The sequence below is a fragment of the Papaver somniferum genome, chromosome 10, assembly GCF_003573695.1.
Source record: "Papaver somniferum cultivar HN1 chromosome 10, ASM357369v1, whole genome shotgun sequence".
Taxonomy (NCBI): Eukaryota; Viridiplantae; Streptophyta; class Magnoliopsida; order Ranunculales; family Papaveraceae; genus Papaver; species Papaver somniferum.
Genome location: NC_039367.1, coordinates 154,418,890 through 154,440,563, shown reverse-complemented (window position 1 = coordinate 154,440,563; position 21,674 = coordinate 154,418,890). Strand labels below are relative to the sequence as shown.

Sequence of the window (21,674 nt, the reverse complement as noted above, 5' to 3'; positions counted from 1 at the left end):
AGAATTGTGTGGAACCTGTGAATTGTGGTAGAAAGATTATTCAAACATAGACAAACATTTCAATACAGGACTGTTGCTTTATATAGCAGATAGACTCAACAAATGACTCATGGACTTCCTATACAGCTAACTCTTAGCTGTCATCTAGCTGTCACCAAGTACAGATGGAAGCCCTCCATTGGTGCATTACATGTCATACATATTGACAGGTCACAACATCATAGGTTGTTCTAACATTCCCCTCAAACTACTGCATTCATAGTGTAACTTTGATGCATTAGTTTGCTAATCAAGCACTGTGGCCTGAAATACCTGTAACTGGATATGTCAAAGAGAAACTGCACATGGAAAGTCTTCAGATACTCTACCAGATGTAAACAGCTGCAGCATTATCACTTGTAGGCTTTGCAAATCTAGATTAAGAAGCTTGTATGCATGCCAGAAGGAGCTGGGGAAGGATCAACAGTGTCTGTTGACACAACTTTGGCAGGAGCAATTGTAGTTGAAGTAGCATTCCACCTCAAACTCTAACTGATCACTTTAGTACTGCATCAGGTTGCTTTAAAGAATAGAAAAGTTGCTCTGTACACATTAGTTGCTGAACCATAAGAAAGATGACCCTTGTATGTTGTTAAGAAGAACTAAAAACTATTATTGTAGATGATATACTGCATAACTTGGTTTGAAGATATTGTTGAAGCATATGTTATGATGTTGATGCAGAAGAAAGCCAAACCATACAAACTCGAACTGTGTCAACTCTTGAACTTGATCCATGTTGGCGCAATGCGGAAGTGTGATGGGTTTATGGAAATAAAATTAGGGAAAGAGTGGTTGGTTAATTGAAAAGTGAGGCTTATATTAATTTGGAAATGAAAATATTACAAAGGGAATTTTTAGTGTAGCACTTTGGCTCACTATGTTTATGAACACTTTGGCTCTTACTACTTTAGCTCTCACTCTCACTCACTCTCAACTCACTTCAGTTTGATGGTTTGGAAATGAACCCCATCGTTGCCTATTTATAGGCCAAGTTAACCGACCATGAGAACACTCTAGGCACCGAAGGTTCTAGACTATATGTGGACCGACTTTACAAGAACTGTGTAGAAAGTGTTCTCTCTAGAAAACACGTAAGTAAAAGACTAATTAAGAATAGTCTAGATACTGAATACTCTAGATCATAGACGAAGATGCCAGAGAAAGAAGTGAAGTAAGGTAGCTCCCTTTTGGGCTGGACTAATTTAGATTGTTCTGGGCTTTTCTTCTTTAGGACGTGTACACTCTTTAAGATCACAAATTAACTTATATTTTTAACAGATCCATCTGCTATTGTATCAACAACAGTAGTTGATCCCCTGTAAAGCTTTCTCACAATAATAAATCTGACTTGTAATACTTGGATCAGTGCACCTTACTCAAGGGAAATCATTCACAGTCTCTAGTAGTACATGTACCAGTATCATCTTGAAGTATTAACAACATATAGAAATCCAAGAGATATTCCCCCTCAAACTGAGCACTAATATAGTGCAAAGTTTATCATCTGTGACTGTAATATAGAAATCCAAGCTTGCAGCTGAACTATGAAGGCCAGAAACTCACAAAGGTCGATGCAGCATCATTACAGAGCATCATATGTATCTCTACAAATACTTCTCCATCACAAATCTATGACTACAGAGTTGCACATAATTTGGAACATAGTGAATGAGAAGACGACATTTATGTTGGAAAGAAATATATACAATGGAGGAAAACAATGGATGTAATACCAAGTTTTCACCAATGTGATGAAAAATCACAGATGTTCTCTAAATCGCGATACAATGTAAAAAGTATCCACAAATTGATTGTCACAATCACTATCTTGGAACTATGAATAATATGCAAATCAGATCTGAAAAGTTGAGAGTACTTATCTTGAAGTAATAATGAGTTTGCATCTTGATGAAGCAAAATCGCTAATTGAATACGAGTCTTCATCCATTTGAAGAAGAATCACACAATTTACAACTCTTCATCAAAAAATATCTAAAGAGAAACTGACTAATGTAGATCTGAAATCTAAAATCAACAGAAAACAAATGAAAAGGAGATTGAAGACAGTCGGAATGCCTCTAGAAGTTGTTGATGATGGCGGTGGTGGAGGTGGTGTAAACAAAAAGAAAACTAGGTTTGAGACAGTCAAGATGCCTCTTCTGGTTGTGTAAAGAAACAAAAAAGTAGGTTTGAGATGGTGATTTGTGAAGTGAAGGTGATGAGGTTGTATGTGTACGAGAAAGTCGAAATTTCTCTTCAAGTTTGGTTGTTGATTTGTGTTTTGTGATGTTGCAGGTAGTAATTGTTGTGAAGATGGTGAATTGAAGATGTAGTTATAGTGATTGTTGTTGTGGTAGTAATGGTGGTGGTAGTGAGTTGCAGGTGTAGTTGAGTAGCAACGGAGGTTGAAGAAACTCCATTACTGGAGGTTGAAAGGTACAGGATCAGAACAGAGAAGTTAGAATTCCCCTTTGGTATCTGATACCATGTAAGAACTGTGTGGAATCTGTGAATTGTGGTAGAAAGATTATTCAAACAGAGACAAACATTTCAATAGAGGACTGCTGCTTTATATAGCAGATAGACTCAACAAATGACTCATGGACTTCTTATACAGCTAACTCTTAGCTGTCATCTAGCTGTCACCAAGTACAGATGGATGCCCTCCATTGGTGCATTACACGTCATACATATTGACAGGTCACAGCATCATAGGTTGTTCTATCACCGGTGACATACTAAAACTCTCCGACCTAAATTGAGATATGTATCTCAATTTCTTTTCTGTTTTCGTTTCAAATATGGGGTTTTTGATTACTTTGAAATTGGTTTAGTGCATGTTGAAATATGATTAAATTAGATCCTTTTATAATGTGGGTTTGATTCCATCTATTGTTATTTGGTAGTTTTTCTTAAGATCCGCTCAAAACTGTGATTGTTAGATTATTTTATAGGTGAGTTTGATGGGGTTTATATTATTCTTTCTCTCACGTCGTTATAGACTGACTACTTTATGACGTATGGCTACTGAAAGAGAAGAACGATGATATTCGTGACATAAAAGAGCAGGCGGAACATGAGCCGTTGGGTGGGAGTAAAGCTTTTAATCTTCCTGCAAAAGAACCATTAGCCTTTACCAAGGGTGGTGGTGTTTTATGTTTCGATTATAGATCTCTCGACATTTATGATGCAACAGGTTCAACCTTAAAAAAAACTTGTGGATTTTAGTGCATTTAATAAAATATTATCACACAAGAACACCTTAATTTCTTTGAAAGAATTGGGAGAAGAAGATATAAAAGTAATGTAGTCAGCTGAAGTTGAGAAGACTGAAACCCGTGATTTGTCGACAAAGCAGCTAACAAGATGACATCCATGGATACACTTATGAACTGGTAATCTTTTCTGGGCTTCTGAAGTAATATTCATGTCATTATATAGATTTATGTGTGTTTCAACTTGTAATTGCATAAACCTATACTCATTGTCTTAATGAGTATCATGTAAAGCTTTATTGCTATGTGAATGTGTAAATTGTTGCTACTTGATCTAATTGCAATTGGAGAATAGGTGATGCATACTTTGGTAATCCATTCTGTTCGTATACATTGGAGTTGAATAATATGGGATCCAAATTTGAACCTCTACATCTCATGTTTAAGGTAGAATCACTTTCATATCATAGAATTGGTAGTTTGAATAGAGAAAAACGCTAAAGAAGGTCATTATTCATCAATAAGTTTCACGGGAACAATATAGTCAAGTAGTCAAAGTTATGTGTGATAGTGATCATAATTTTTGATTCAAGCTACCTTAATACAACTACAACCCACATGTATCCACAATTATCACCATTTGGATGACATGATCTTGCATTGACAGAAGCTAGAAATACCGAAAACATCACAAACAAAACAAACAATACGCTCTTCTTTTCCATTGTATCTTGCTATGCTTTTTTCTTTGTGTTATCATTTTTTTGGTTGAATACACAAAAAGTTTGTTTTGGCATATATATAGTTCGACTGGGCAGGAAGTACGTGTGATTCATTTTTTTTGCTCAAGTACTTAATGCATGTTCAAATTTCAACAACCTTAACCTCTCTATTGATAGTTAATTAATTCATCTTACACACACAAATTACGTCAGTAGTAACATCATTCATGCATTATCAATGGTGATAATTCAAATTGAGACGGCTAATTACAACAGGGTCTGATATTCATGTTTGTTAGTTCTTCACTTCACGTACGCACATTGTGCATGCATTTGCATTTTCTCGCAGCACGCACGCATCTTCTTTTTGGTTAGTTACCTGACAAAAACACATGAGAACTTCTATCATATTCACGGAACCGCTTATTATTTATGGCCAAAAATGATACCTACTGGGGGGTGCCTTAATATCGAACCTTAACTTGGCACCTTCCTACTACAGGGGTAGAGAGACTGAGCCATATTGCCTACTAGGCTGGATCTTAAAGGCTGCCTGAGATGGAACTCAAATTAAAATTATGGAGCTGATTTAATTTGGGCGGTAGCGACTGGTTTTTGTCCTTCAGTAATTTTAATTGGACCACAATGACAATTTTGAGCACGGATGCGAAATGCGGATCAATGAACAAATTGGGAAAGTAAACAGATTTTGGATAACAATGCAATCAATACACAAATTATGAATCACTTAACAGATGTTGGATCATAAGATAAAACTATCTGGCATGGTTTGATTCACTGTGGAAAATGTATGTTCGGTGACAATAACATATGTTAGGTTAAGTTTCTCTTTTTTATGTGCTTTTACTAATTTTTCCGTTGCGGCGGTAGATTTTGATTTATATTAAGTACTTGTTCATGCCATCAGGCAAATCTTGAACCACAAGCGTAGATTTAAGGTCAAAAACTCAAAGAGTTTATTTTGGTTCATGTTTGTCTTCATATTAGTAGATTTAAATCTGAGATTTCTTTTCGTTTAAACTCAATGTGTAGTGTCCAGTTAACTCGATCTCTTGGGTAATTTTATAAGAACTCCTGCAATCGTAATAGTAATATATAATAATCTCGAGAATTTGGGAGAATAAAACCATCGGTGTACCCAAAAGAGAAAAGAACATTGATTTATTCCAAAAGGACGAACTAATAGTACCTACCTAGCTAGTAGGATGGTAGATAAACTTTGGTATGTATGAGGACCTTGTTAATTTATTTCTGTTTTTGTTCATGAATTTGTTCCCATGTAGATATTGATATCAATTGGTTCTAGCCCTGCAGTAGATAATTTTGGACTATTTATTTGGTGGACATTCGTATCATGTGAAAAAATCCACAAAAAAGTTAGGCTTGGCGCTTGGATGGAAGTGTTTCTTTCATTCTTTGTATAGCCATGGATGCTTAGTTCCATGATCTGTCTTTCTGCTAGGGTAAGTACTGTCATTCTTAATTCCATAATCTGTCTCTGTTTCTTCCAGGTTAAGTGTTGGAAAATATTTATAGCAAGATCATAAGAATATACCCAACAAGTGATAGACGATATACAGCTTTAGTATCTTACTCCATGAAGAATGATAATTTATTTTTTACGTGGTAAATATCTGTATTATTTATTTCATACCATGATCTTATTACGATGGAAAATACAGAGAAACGAAATGACCATAAGTTATGGTGATCGATTAGTACTTGACCATAAGTTATGGTGATCTAATCGAGGAATATTACTCGACCATGATCTTATTCTAGAATACTTTAGATACCAACATAATACAAATTAGTAACCATAGGGGTAATTACGCACAGGTTCCCCAAATAAATCCATCGCAAAAAAAAGGGTCACAGCAGTGGTGTGTAAACCATCCACAGCTAAGATTCCATCCGTGACATGATGATGCACTAACAGAAACTAGAAAGACTGAAAACATGACAAACAACACAAAGTATATATTCATAGCGGTCTTTCTCTCCATTATCTCTTTCTAATGATCTTTTGAGTTGTGGTGTTTGTTTCTCTACATTAGCTTGCAAGGGCATTTATATAGTTTGATTGGGCACAAGTGATTCATTTTTATTTTTTTTGCATTAGTCCTTAATGCATGTTCAACCACATTAACCGCTTTATTCATATTTCATTAATTTATCTAACAGACATTAATCACGTAACTGCTAGCACCATTCATTCATTGTGGATGGTGATGATTCGAATTGAGACGGATGGAATACAAGAAACGACAACACCAGGGTTTGATGATCAAATGGATCGGTTCTACATTTCACGTGTGCGCATATGGTGCTTGCGTCGATGTTTGGTCTTAATTTATTTTACATTTTCTCGCACTACACAACTGTAATATTATGATCGATCAAATAAACATCATCTTGCAAACTTTAATAACGACACCAGTAGAACCCTTTATACATTTATTTTTTTTCCTCATGGGTAATTCATTTATTTATTTATTTCTCATGGGTAATATATTGAAAGAATGAAAGAATACAAAATTCACTACCTAAAAAAGCTAAAACAACTGTTGGAACAGTTAACTTGAAAGTTTTACCAGAAAACCCAATTACATTCCTAGCTTTCCATAAACCCCAACGGACCGATGCTGGCAGTCTTTTCCAAAGTTTAATACCCTGTATAAAGAGGGGAGAATTTTTCCATCTAACAATAACATCTTTCAAAATTTGAAGCAAGGAACCACCAACAAGAACCCTTTATTCATTATGTGATTCGAAGTGTCTATACACGTACAAACCCTATTCACTTATCAAGGACACATCAATTGAAATGCCAAGTTACTTAATTAGTCTGTATATTGTGTATGGACTATTCTAATCATGCCAATATATTACTAAGTTCTAACACTACCATTACCAACAACAAGAAGAACTTCATAAAAAGATCCGGAGCAAAATTAGTACCATCTTTAGAATGTTGAATTATAGTAGGTGTTGAGATATTTCGATACCAAACTCAAACATTGAGACAGCTGAAATACAATCATTCTAAGGTGTTGTTAAACCTCATCATCCTACCTTTACATGTCATTGCACGCCAAGTAATTCCAGCTTTGCCATATCATCACAGTATACTAACTAAAGGTTGACATGCACCTGCAAACTCTTCTTAACTATGAGTTCGATTTGCCAACTTCAAATATATGGTCAGCAATAAATTTTATTTTAGTTATGATCATAAGGTTGAAAAGATACCAATGAAATATTTTGTGTACCGCTATCATGTAGCTCTCCATTTTAAGAGGTGGGTACCAGAAGTAGATAAAAAATTTATTTTCAATTTTTACTCTAAACTTAATTTTTGTATGTAGACGAACCGGGTGTGTCATGTGTATGCTCAAGGTAACTCGTAGTATATATATGATGATCAAGACGCTACCTTTGCCTTGCGATATCTAGAGAAAAGGAAAAACGAAAACCCGTGGTTAAAACTGAAAACAAGAAAAAAGCACAATGCCGAACGACATTACAGTATAGTAGTAAACTCATCTGTCAGTCACAAACGCAGTATGTTCTTGATCTTCCTCGAACAAAGGTATTTGGTTATACACTGAAAAACCGTCCATGAATGACAGTCTCCCATACCCTGAAGTTGCATCCACCAAATCTCTTATACGCGGTAGCGGGTACGGATCACTCGGACATGCTTTATTCAAATCAGTAAAATCGATATAGATACGAATTTTACCATTCTTCTTTGGAACAGGTACGATATTAGACAGTCAGTGAGGCTACTGCACTGGTCGAATAAATCCTTCCTCCAATAGCTTTTCGACTTCTGCGGTGACTTCATCTTTTTTGCTTTCCGCCATATTCCTAATTTTCTGACGAACTGGATGGAACTTCTCATCGATATTCATCCTGTGGAAGGCTACATTCGGATGTATCCCAGGCATCTCAGCAAACTCCATGCGAAAACGTCGGTGTTTGCCCTTAGCAATGTAATCAAACCATCTTGTTCGTGTGCAGGAAGATCTACCCCTACGAACGTTGTTTTGTGCTTATCATCTCCAATCTGGACCTCGATCAGTTTCTCAACTCTTGGGGTTCAGCTGCGTCCTCTACCATATATGATTCTGGAGGGAGAGGATTCTGTAATTGCTATTTCTGCTCGACTCGTATAATTTGGTTCCTGCTAACTTCTGACTTCTTGTACTTATCCATAGCACTTTCGTGACACTTGTGGGCATCCATCTGGTCGTTTCTAACTTTCACGACTCCTTCAAGGGTAATAAACTTCAGACATTGATGATATGAGGATGTGACTGCACCGATCTCATCCATCCAGTCTCGTCCTACAATCGCATTGTAGGGAGCTCGACAATCAAGCAACAAGAAATTGCCTAAAATGGACTTGTCAGCGACTATTATAGGTATCTTCACTTTTCCAATCGCCTTTGTAACTTCGCCACTGAAACTGATAATTGGATTTTCATCCTCTTTGATCAAGTCGTATTGGAGATTCATAGAGGAATAGGCTCCTGAAAACAGCACGCTCACCGAGCTTCCTGTATCCACTAGAATCTGGTGTACACGAAACATGACGATCCAAGCAGTTATAACGATAGCATCATTGTGGAGAGCATATACACTTGTTTATGGGTGAAAGTCGTTTCTCCTGATTTTAGTAATTTTGGGTGTGTGAGTGAGAAACAAATATAAACCCTAAACAATGTACTGCACGGGAGTACTTTTGATTCGAGAGATCAATCTGTACAATCCTGGCCTAAACCAAGAAATGGTCGTTCCAGGCTTGCTTCGGTCACAAAGTGAAGGAGAAGGGTTGGTCTTAGGTAGGAAAACGAAGAAAGTGTTCAGACCATAATAGTTGATTCTGGAAATGTGGGTGTTTCGTGACTTGTATAAGAAAGTTGAACTGGCTAGCTGAATGAAAAGCTATCAGATGATTTCGGGACGTTGTATTGTTCTTTTGACCAAAACTTGTTGTTTGGTGGAAATAGGTGAGACCTATTTATACAAGTTGCAAAAAAACGTACCCTGGTCTCGTAGGAAGTGGAAATGATTGAGTGGTGGAAGAAGGGAGTAACGGGTAACTCCTGGAATTTATGTTTCCATAGTGAAGGATACGTTTACACCATTGCTTCTTGCCATTACTAACATCCCGCTTTATGACACTTTCCTCTAACAGGCGTACTGCACGCCACACGTTGTAAACCACCAGACCAATACCCTGATGAGTATCCCCCAGTTTGTGACATGTTTTGATGTCTCGAGTGTTTTCGTGGAAAACATGTAGCACTTTGCTACGTGTGGCAAGTTAAAATTGAGAGGCTTGCCGCAAGCAAATAGCATGTGATGCTAGGCTCGTTTTGGCTAGTCGCCTAAAACTTGTCACGAGCTCACCGGCTCGGTGTCTAACTTTGATGGCCGAGATTGCATCTTATGAAATAAGGGTAGTCGTTGATTGTGGCTACCTTATGTTGGCGCCTGATAATTGCGCAGCGGTGTTTTGGTGTACGCCAGTGGTATTGGGGAATGACTCGTGCATGTCAGTGGAACGGGGGTGCAAATGGTGCTCGGCGTAGCCATGGCCATTGGATTTAGGCGGCTGGTCGCCTAAAAGTTGCTACAAGTCTATCAATTCGGTGGCAAACTTGAATGCCTGAGGTTGCATCTCAGGAGGATGGATAGCCGTCGATTATCGCTACCTTCTGTTGGCGCCTAGTAATGGCGAAATGGCATTTTTAGGGCATGCCAACGGCATTGCGGCATAGCTGGCATGGCTCGTGCAAGTAGTGCCTGGCGTAGCCATGGCCGCTGAATTTAGGTGGCTGGTCGCCTAAAAGTTGCCACAAGTCTATTAGTTCGGTGGTGAACTTGAATGGCTGAGATTGCATCTTAGGAGGAAGGGTAATCGTCGATTATAGCTACCTTCTGTAGGCATTGGCGCCTTTAACGCGCAATGGTGGCGTTACGGCATGGCTGACATGGCTCGCATGGCTCGTGCATGCCATTGGTATGTCGCGCCTGTGGCATGGCGACATGGACAAAGCTGGGATTGGGTTCCGTGACCAATTTAAGGTTTGGCATTGTGGCCGAAGTTAGTGTTTGGCACTGCGGACGAAATTAGGCGTCGTGGCCAAATAGGGATTTTATGTCGTGACCAAAGTTTAGGGTTTGGCGGCATGGTCAAAAGACACCGTGTTGTGTATGCTAATAAGGTTAATTTAGTCCGACTCGTAACAATATTTATACTCGGTCCTAGTTATCGAGTCGAGTATGATTTTTGCTCTCCTCCGATCCGTTTTTTCTCTCCCTTTAACAAAAATTTTACTCAACTAGCATGCATAAACTACAGATTTTTTATTCTTTTTTCCAGTTCATATTACATAATCAATTTAAGATTCTACAACATCTCTTGAACTAGAAATAATCATCTTATTCAATTGAAGCTTTTTTATTGTATAATTAATACGAATTTACTAGGTAGCTTTTCTTTAGATTGGCGGAAAGCTATATTATTCCTCATCCGGTAAACTTTCTCCCTTCAATTAGCTTGCAAAATCAAACACATAAATCAGATATTATAAGTGCCATGTACATCATTCCTAATCACAATAAAGTACAAAGTTGTTTAGCGTCTCGGGAAAGAAAAACAAAAAACATTTCAGATCATGCGTTTTTTAGATCTAGATAAAGATCATTTTTAGGTTTTACATAGAATGTATACTTACAAGAGTGTTACGGTGGCTATGATCCAATGGTGGATGTTTATAGTACGCGAGACCACAGACATCACTACACCAAAACCAGGATTTTGTAACAGTGCAACCTGTCACAGTTTATTTTTCAGTCACAGATACACCTGTGATAAGTCCTGCAACAATTATAACTGTTATTAAATTTTGTATTCGTGATAATAATTAGGAATATTAAAGTCTTTTATTAGTCACAATAATATTTGTTAACAATTATACAAACAATCACAATTATAATTCAAATCGATGATTCTACCCAAATATTTCACCACATCTAAAACAACCCCAAAATTATAACACTTTGAATTTTACTTGTCACTAATTTTCCCACATTTGTACAAACTAACAATTATATTTCATTTCTATAAATCAAAATACATTTTTCTTTTTCTTTTTAATTTTCTTAATATTAGAAAACAGGATCAAGACCAAGTCAACAAGTCATGACTTTATAGAAATTTGACTTTGACATATCTGCTTCTTCCGAAGACGGTGAAAAGTACCAGACTACCCTTATCGAAACAAGTGCAATAAAAATTCCGAAGACTGTGAAAACGACCAAACTACCCTTATCGGAAATAAGTAAAGTAAATATTACATACTGTGAAAATGACCATATTACCCTTAATGCAAAAAATGCAGCAAAGTATTATGCATACTGTGAAAATTACTAGACTACGCTTATCAGAAATAAGTGAAGTAAATATTACAGACTGTGAAAATGACCATACTACTCTTAATGGAGATTAGTGCAATAAATATTACAGATGGTGAAAATAACCATACAACCCATATAAGAAATAAGTAAAGAAAGTATTACATACAAGGTTGTTGTGACCATGTTTGTTGTAGTGGTCGCAAAAAGGTCTTTGTCTCTTGTTGGTATCATTCCCAGCGTTGGATGTAGTCCCGGGATTGGAATAATGCCTTGGATTTGGTCTAGCTTGTTGTGATTCCTCCTGCCTTACAAGATTGTATAGCTTTGCTGCAGATGGCATTGGATCCATTAATAGGCATTGACTGCGGAGAGTAGAAAAGCGGTCATGAAGACCCTGAAGGAATTCCATTGAACGATCTTGATTGTGGTGATCTACAAAATCCTTGCCTGCTCCACAAATGCAAGGGACGAGACGCCTGAATGAATCCAGTTCATCCCAGAGAGACTTGAGCCGAGTGAAATACATTGCTACATTCAGATTTCTTGTTTCAATGAAGATATTGATTGTTTGAGAGCAAAAAGCTTCACTAGTCCAAAAGGGGCTATAAATGACAAATGAAGTCTGTTAAAAAACACGATTTATCACGATTTTTATCTGTTATTCGAACCGTTATTTATTTGGTGTGACTCTTTATAAATGACAAATAAAAAATGTTATTAAATATGACGAATAAAATTTGTGACTTAAAATCACATACAGAATCTGTTATTAAGTATCATGGGTATTGTACGTAAAATAAAATAACGGTTAATATTTGTCATACTTAAAGTATTTAATACCACGGTAATTGTATGTTAAATTTAATGACGGCTAATATCCGTCATAAGGGAGGTTCCGTCACTTTCTGGTATAACTGAAATTCGTTGAGATTCAAATTCAAATGCATTCAAATCTGGTGTATCCGAAACTGATTTTGGTGAAATCAATTAGTCCGCTACAAAATTAAAATTATAATTTCAGTTGAATGTGAAATTGATTTTATTAATTATCCAACATGACATCGAAGAAAACAAAATCTTCAAATACAAATCCAAAGATAAATAATACATACTGGAAATTAGAACTGAATTCAATCTACATCCGCCTTGCCACTCTAATTTACATAAGCTTTTGGCCAGTTATCATGTCACCACTTGAAACATCCCCAACTAATACATCATCTCTATCGCATAACATCGCCCTTGGATCAATGATTTCATCCATTATGCATTCATAGTTGCCATCAATCACAGCTTTTCACCATCAACATATACAGATGCTGCCAGTCTTTTCCTTAAGTTCCTCAAAATCAGAGACCAAACGTCAATGTTGTTGCTGGGATTCCAGTATCCTATACAACAAGAAGTTAGTTTTAAGATATCATAATCTCTATCTCCTAATTTGAGTCAAACTTAAATGACATACGTTCAAAGGCCCAATGAACTGTAACTGACAACTTACATACACAGTAATGAGTGAGGTTTCTTAACGATGACTACATAGTATAATGCAGAAGCCCCCCAAATCTTAAATGCATGACTGAGTTTTATAACCTGTGACACTTGTGATGAGGATATCATCAACACAGGTACCCGTTCCTTGACTCTTATACTTCTGAAACTTGTCCAGTTTGTGATGCCAAAGATAGTAATGAGCTAAGGGACCAATACCAATACCACAGAAAAACTGAATGAACTTTAATTGACAATTTGACAAACACGGTAATGAGTGAGGTTTCTTAACGAGGACTCCATATAATGTAGAAGCCCCCCAAATCTTGCTTCATCAGATAGTATTCAAACCACAAAGCAATAGAGTATTCAGAAATCTCACTCTTTGTGCAAGTAAAATCAAGAAATCATAGAGCATAAGTACATAATTTCCATTAATCCTGGATATAAGATTGAAGGTTCTTACGTGTTTCCCTCTAATACATGGCCAATACTACTAATTAAGGCTTAATATGGACTAATATAGGAGAGACATACTGGCTGTTAACAACCTGTAAAGTTCAGGACATGCATCATAGTTTTCAATAAGTAGACCATTTAAATTTCTGAATTTCAGTAGTGTAGGTACTAGTGTTACCTGCTGATAAGATCTATTAGGGATATGATCATGTACTCCAGTATTGTATTTCTGTCTATCAGCATAACTTGCAAATTACTTGTATCATGATTCATGAAGAATTACAGAATTCAAGTGTAGAAAATTAAAGTTACTTAAAAATGAAGGAGACAAATATTTTCCATAAACTTCTTTGTTAACACCTAATTTACTACTAGGGGTGGATAAACCATTTCCGATGAGGCATGCTGATCAGCTGATGAAGCATCCATTAATCAATTTAGGGAAGAAGAGTCTCGGTGACTCTGTTTCTGAGAAGGAGAGAAGAAGAGGCCGAAGTGATAGGTGTGGGCTGCGAGTGCGATGCTTAGTTAGGGTTAGGTATTTTATTTTTTCAATCAAATGGCTGAGATTCATTCTAGGATAGAAAATCTAAGAACTAGCATGCTAGGGAATATTGGGCGGGTTGGTGGGTCGGTTCGGGTGAAGGAAGTTCCTACCCGCAACCGACCCAACATACGATGGGTTTTCACGTGCCTCACCCATAGTCGACCCATACCTAAGTGGGTCGGTTCAGGTACGGGTATTTTTTGACGGGTGTGGGTCGGGTCGGCGGGTCGAGTCGGTTATGTGCAGCCCTAACCATAATTACATCAAAAGAATTAAATCTATTCCTATAAATTAATTAAAGAAATTAAAACTAATTACATCAATATTATTCTTTGCATGTACTAATCTTGTTTTCATATTCTTCATTGCACTCATTCAATCACATATTATTCTTTGCATGTATTAATCTTGTTTCCATATTCTTCATTGCATGTATTTAATATGTGTTAATATTATTATATATTTGTATGTGTTAATATAGCATCACAAACTAACCATCTCGGGATCCGTGGGATATTTAGATAATCTAGTTAATTTGGGCAGGTTTTTCATTTAACAAATGTTTTACAAGTATAATTAGAACCCAAGATTTGAAAGAACACCGGAAATGTAGTATATACTGTAGTTCATTTCTTAAAATTAATGCCATTCGGATATACTCATCATCTTATTACAAAGCAATATATGCTACACAAGTACGACCACATTGGTGACATGATGCTGCCCTAACTGAAGATAGAAAACCCAACGTATCACAAACAGCACAAACAATATATACATTGATATCCATCTAACCACCAGTTTCTTCTGCGAAGGAGATCATACTGAACTCTTCTTCTGCCAGATCAAAAGCGACAATATATATATATTCTTTGGATGGTCTACCAAATGAAGAGCTTTGTCGACAAATACGCTTGGATACTCTGGATGTAGTTTGTATGCCATTTTGCTGATGTCTCTCCACCATTTGCCACCTCCAAGAGTGTATATACATAAACCCGTTCTTGGTGGATTTTAACAACCTTGTAATCATTTTTGCAAGGAAGGTAAAACAAATGCAAGGTGAAGATAATCCAATGATCCAAATATTCTATCACTCAAGACTCTTTTTATATATAACAAGGTTACATTAAACAGGTTTATCCATGTAAGTTCGTATTTGACATCTGAACAAATACAAACCGCACCATTCCAAGGACCATATATAAATTCTATAACATTGGGATTATCCATAGGGATCAAGTAATTGATCCTTTTCTGTTTCATGAAGTGTTCAGATGGAGCATATTTAGTACAATATAACTGTTTCTTCCTTTTAAGAAAGTCATAAATAGAGAACACCAAACTCATCTCACCAAAATCAGCACAGGCATAGTTCATTTCATACACACGGCGTTGATACTTTTGAGCGAACAACTAATAGTAATTGATGATCTTTTTCCAAGTTTTACATACTTTTTTGCAATGGTAAATCGACTTGCTTAGTAAACACGGGAAATTGTCTATAATGACATATGCAGGGAGTAGGTTTTCCATGTAGAGAACGCAGTAGGTAAAGAACTAGGCTTGCGAACTGATCAATCAGAGAAAATTGGGGTCTCATCCTTAAAGATAGATGGTACGGCATTGACCTAGGCTTAGATTTTGATGCACAACTAAGTTCATCAGTCAAAGACATTTACAGCATATATTCATGGCTGTCCCAAACATATGTAACTCAAATATGACTGAATCAAGAAAAACTGCCTAATTCCTGATTAGACAAGGATTACCTCGAAAAACACAAACTAAGAAAAAAATGAAATAAGAAGGCACACAGAATAATATAGGAAAATAAGCATACAATTATAGTACGGATGGAAGTATCACTATACCAAATCTAGGTTTTACTAACAATGTGCTTCCTAACTAATTTTTTTATGGTAACACAAATGATGCATTATGATTCTAGTAACCCTTATAAAGAGTCAGCAAATTAATCAATAGTTACTATAATTAGGAATTAACTTATAAAAACTAAATAACTATTCCAAACTGTGAATTCTTTAGTTATACAAAACAAACACATCTCTACTAATTAACTAATATCAATATTTCTACCCTAACTATATGTATCCTAAAATCAACCCCATCTTTATAACTGTTTACAATTTTATTTATAACACACTTCCACATATCTCACACATTGATTTTTATGTTGAATAACTAGAAAAATAAAATGGATTTTTAAGTTTCTTAAATCTCTTGTCCGGACCGATTGATAATTCTAGAACCCTGTAATAACTTAAGTCCAAGAACCAATGGGTACGGGAACCAAAGTTTAGTTCCATTTTTTAACCAAAATTTTAGTCCAAAAGCCAATGGGTCCAGCGTCCACGGTCCACACTCCATAGAATCAAAGCAATACTGGTGCATGTACAAGAAAGAACAAATGGTCGAAAGAAAACCTAATGAGAACTTTGACTTGAAATCAGTTGAATTAAAGCATGTGCTCCAAAAAAAAAAAACCACTCCGAGCTTCCCTTTTGAAATCAATTGAAAGAAACAGACTTAATCTCGATCAATTTTGTCCTATGGTTTCGATTCCCTTATTGATCTAATCCGTTTTACCATTGATTTTGTGTTATCTCTACGACCAGGGGCAATCGAAAGGTTCAATTTCTTCTCCTTCTTCTTTCGATCGTAGCTATGGTGACATATTATAATCTATCTAACCTTAATTATGGTATGTATTTCAATCTCTATTCTGTTTTTGTTTGAAATTTAGGGTTCTTGATTACTCTGAAGTTGGTTTAGTGCATGTTGAAATATGATTAAATTAGGTGGTTTTATGATTTGGGTTTGATTGCATTTAGTGTTCTATGGTGGATTTTTTCAATATCTCCTCAAATCTGTGATTGCTTAGATTGATTAATGTCAGAGAAAGATGTTGAAATTGTAGTTCTTGAGCTATTTGGAAGATTTGAGTTGATCATGCAATTATTACAGAGGGGTAAATGCTGGTTTTATCTAGAAAGGGAAACTGTTCCAGGGCTCAGGAGGATAGTTAGATAACTAGGGGTATACATAAAGAACTGATTGAGTTTCCTATTAGACCATTACTGATAATTATATCTTTACCAGTACAATATGCCATAGATGTTACAAGATTCTTGGAGAAGTTTTCTCTTAGTGTCATATGATTTTATCAGTACAAGTTATTGTGCATTATTATAGATCGGGGTTTAATCCATGTAGAGTAGATGATGTGAATGTGGTGCAGCATCAAAATATTAATGTTAATAAGATATACTAAGCTTTACAACCCTGTGTAGGCACAAATTCTAGCTAGAGATGCTGAATTTAATGTTAATAAAATGTTAATGTGTGTATAAGATGCTTGTTAATGTTGTATGAATATTCACTATTCGCTTAGGAGTTCACACCCTGCTATAAGAAAGTAGCATCGCAGAAATGGGCGGATATGTGAATGTGTATTAGTCGCACTGATTTTGAGCATTTTATTTTATGTACTTTTGGTTCATTTACTTGGATACAGTACTTAGACAAGGATTTGTATTATATTCTAGTGGTGCCAAGTTTTCCTGTACTAGAATAAAGACTCGAACACGTCTGATGGTGGTGATAAATTAGCAGTACCGCGTAATAAAACCAATTGCAGATGTGATCGTAAATGAAGGATATCCTGAATTGCCGAGCAATAGAGTTAGTTGAAAGTGCATTGATCAGCTTAAATTTCATTATGCATATGGCAAAAGATTTTGATAAGAGTAACATATTGCTTCTCGTTTACATTTTCTGTTGAAGAGGCTTATCAGAATTCTCCTACAGGATCTTGTTGGCATTGATGTCTTCTGCAATGCGAAGAAGGTTATTGATGCTCTTCAAAGCAGGGGCGTAGCTCTGGATTTAGCTTGGTGTGCAGAGAACAAAACGAGCTTGAAGAAATCAAAGGTGCACCATTATTTTTCTAATTTTCTGTTTGTCCTGTGATATTTATCTAGGTGAAAAGGCCATCATCTTTATATCATGCTCATTTCACTTTAACATTCTCTAGTGATTTTTCAGAAACCATAAGTATGCAATTAGATTGGATATTCTCGTATCCCGGATTTTGGACGATATTCTTTGGGAAATACTGCTAAATGACTGTTGTTAGTCTAGGTCCATAGATTCTTTAAGAATCCGTTTTTACTGTTTTGTATATTCCTTCCGACCTCTGATTTAAATGGTCATTCTACACTTAAAAGTGGGGATACTGGATACATACAAATGATACATCATGTTAGTTTGGTTAAGCTTAACAATGGGGCTAGTTTGATGTTAATCTTTATTGAGGTTAGTATAGTGGCGATACCAGATACATGGATAATTTAATCGTTCCATGGCTCCTGGGGTAAGCTTTGTCTGTTTTGCAACCTACTCCGAGTCCTTGGGATATCGGCAACTCAAACATTGGAAAGTTTCATATAAAGAAGACTTAAAACTAAGCGAATAGAAACAGATAAAATAAAAAAAGACTACCTTCGTGTGAATGTCAAAAATAGAGTTAACGTTAAGTAGTCGAAAGCCTACCCCATATCCTGCTGAGATCAGTACCCTTGCCACTCTCCAACTCCGAGATCACACCCTCCGCCTCTTTCTGATATTAAAAAGAAAATCATGGTTCGCTGCTATGCTTGCTTCAACAAATGCTAATGTAATTTAGGGTACTTAGGATTTTTTTGTTTAGAGAAGGAACAGAATGATACAGCATGTTAGTTTGGTTAAGGTTAGCAATGGGGCTAGTTTGATGGTAAGCTTTCTTGAGGTTAGTATGGGTTCTGCATTTTTACTTGTTGCATTGGAAAATGTGGCAATCTGAAACATGTCAAGTTGCAGATTGTCTTCTTTATTGATTATGGACTTGCAACTCTGTTTTTCTTTTTGTCTGGCAGCTGGATTTGATGTCCGTCATTTATTTTTATCATGGGTAGGAAGGCATTAGCATTGGTACAACAGTAGTTGTGTAATGTCGGAATCCTTCCAACTTAGTTTTCATTTCCCTTTGGTGTTGTTACTGGCAGTATTCTTTGTGTCCCTAGTTACTGAATTTCGTACTGATTATTGAATGTTCCAGATTTTAAATCTCCCATTGGTCCAAAGCTTCTATTTAGTAGTCCAGTTTTGTGGCTATGTGTTATGAGACTATGTGCAGTAAGATTGATGTCTTCTGTGATGCGAAGAAGGTCATTGATGCTCTTCAAATTAGGGAGGTACCTCTGGCTTTAGCTTGGTGTACAGAGAATAAATCCAGGTCGAAGAAATCCATTAGCAGTGGAGGCTAGTGGTAAGCTTGCTTGAGGCCTGTATAGGTTCTGCACTTCTATTTGTTTCATTGTAAAATGTGGCAAGCTTGCTTGAGGTCAGCATTCATAATTTCCTTGTTTATAGATAATGTGATACGTGATAATTTGTAAGCCACAGAGTTAAAGATGCATTTGATCTAGAAATACTGTCCAAAGGATAACAATTCTAAAACATGCTGCTGAATGTTATGTTTCAGTTTTTCATTTTACGTGATAATGTGATACGTGATAATTTGTAAGCCACAGTTTTTTTCATAATTACCTTTTTGAGGTTCAAGGAATTCTTAGTTTTCAAAAACAAAACGCCGACTAAGGGGATCGAACCCTTGACCACGGGATTAAAAGTCACGCGCTCTACCACTGAGCTAAGTCGGCTATTATTGTGTCTTTGATATTTCTACAGTTTGTCGTCGTCCTTCCCAAAAATGCTTCTCAAAAACAAACAGTTACATTTTGATCTCTCAAATGCGGCATGGAATGATAACCCAAAAGCTGCAAGAACGGCAAGGTGATGGATCAATGTTTACGTGGCAAATTTCTGTTATTGCTGGCGTCCATGAATAATTTCCCTTAGCATAATCTTATTCTAGGATACTTATTAGACACCATGAACATTAACATACACCACAAAATTGGTTAAAAAGACCAAAATTAACAATTCCCGGGTGAAAGGACATTTAGATTTTAATACTGTTTAAATGGACAAAAATTTAAAAATAGTCAGGATGTAAACAGTTTCATCCTATCCATTTTTAAATTTTTTTTCTTATTTTTAATTACACCAGGATACATCTAGTTTTATCCTTATTTTTTTTAAGTTTAAATCAGGATGAATCCAGTTTCATCCTTACTATTTTTTTTGGTGTCCATTTCACTCGTATAAATTTTTACTCGTCCATTCGAACCATGTTTTAAATATATTTGGACAAACGATCCACATACAACTAGTACTATACATAAAACAAAGTATCCACACTTCTCGGGAAAAATTCCCTCACATATCCAAGGGTCACAACAATGGTGTTCGCAAAATAATCTACAAGTACCACCCCATCCGGGACATGATGCTGCACCAACAGAAGATATAAATAACGAAAACATCACAAAAAACAAGAATAATACATTCCCAGCTGTCTTCTTCTTCATTATCTCTTGTTAATGCTTTTTTGTCTTTTGATTTTGTTGCTTATTGAATAAATAACTTGCTACGACATACATGAATTGGAAAATTTGTATTTCAATTTGTCAGGGAGGAAGTGATCCATTTTTTTGCTCAAGTACTGAACGCATTTTTAATCAATCCATCTTTCAAACATTAATTACGTTCTCTTCAAAGAAAAAAGAAAAAAAAAATTAATCACGTAACTAGGCGTACCATTCGTTCATCCATTATGGATGGCGATGCCGATGATGATTCAAACTGAGACTGTTGAAATACAAAGTGGCAAGTTGGGGGTGCTTTAATTTTCGATCCTAAACTTGGCACCTTTGGACTAAACCTTACTGGGCTGGAATGCAGGATCTGGTAGGAGCCTAAGGTAGGACATTATGGAGCAGGTTTTGGGCGGTAATGAGTCTGCTGACTGATTTTGGTCACTTATAGTTATAAGGGGGAAATAGCGACAATTTGGAGCACGAATGCAACATGCCAGTGGATGTACAAATCGAGTTACAGTAGCAATCATACAGATTTTGAATAACAGAGGACTGTAATTGTAGGAGTGAAATATTGCACATTCATTATGTATGCGAAGTAAAGGTCATTTATCCTAAGCGAAGACCATCGCATATACTACAATAAGGATGACATATTTAATGATATCAACACGGTTACGAGTAAAGTGTGATGATTTGTGGGAAGTCTAAAGTGTGCGAGATGGAGTGAATGTACTTGAGCGATTGTAACGCACAGTGATTCCGAAAATAAGGGATCTATTAGCTGTCATCCACTATGTAGTACCCTATATAAGGGGAAGGAATCTGTGCAAGAAAATATCTCTAAGAGGTGAGTGTTAGACAAGAAATTAAGAGAGAGAAAGTTTATTTGGAGAGCAAGTAAAGTCATTGTATCATCTTGTAACCAATTAGAGAACTTGGTAAATAATAAAACAATTCCATTATGATTACTTAGAATCTTGTCTAAATTCATAAGGGTGTGGTTGTAAGATTTCCTGCAACTACATTTTGGCGCTAGAAACAACTTGGAGTGGTATATCTTGTTGGTGAATCTGTTTAAAAATCAAGTTTCCTGAATTAAAAAACCTAGAATTTTTCCTTCAACATTTGAGATTTTCACTCGTTAATACAAGACAGTGGAAATGGTAAGAATTAAATCTACTGTTAAGCAAGCGGCAGCAGCCAGAAGAAGTAAAAGAATTGTCGAACGAAGAAGAGA

The 21,674-nt window shown here is 36.2% G+C and overlaps 1 long non-coding RNA gene and 1 other non-coding gene across 3 annotated transcripts; one reads left to right on the top strand and one right to left on the bottom strand.

Moving 5' to 3' along the window:
• The first annotated feature begins 16,391 nt into the window (after positions 1–16,391).
• Positions 16,392–19,488, top strand: LOC113317765. Of its 2 annotated transcripts, XR_003343993.1 has the most exons (3): positions 16,393–16,656; positions 17,763–17,885; positions 19,051–19,488. It is a non-coding gene; the product is annotated as an uncharacterized LOC113317765 (long non-coding RNA). The 2 variants fall into 2 exon arrangements; XR_003343992.1 differs by lacking the exon at positions 19,051–19,488 and having other exon boundaries at positions 16,392–16,656; positions 17,763–18,196.
• A 94-nt stretch (positions 19,489–19,582) lies between these two features.
• TRNAK-UUU lies at positions 19,583–19,654 on the bottom strand. The gene has a single exon. It is a non-coding gene; the product is annotated as a tRNA-Lys (tRNA).
• Between the last annotated feature and the right edge of the window lie 2,020 nt (positions 19,655–21,674).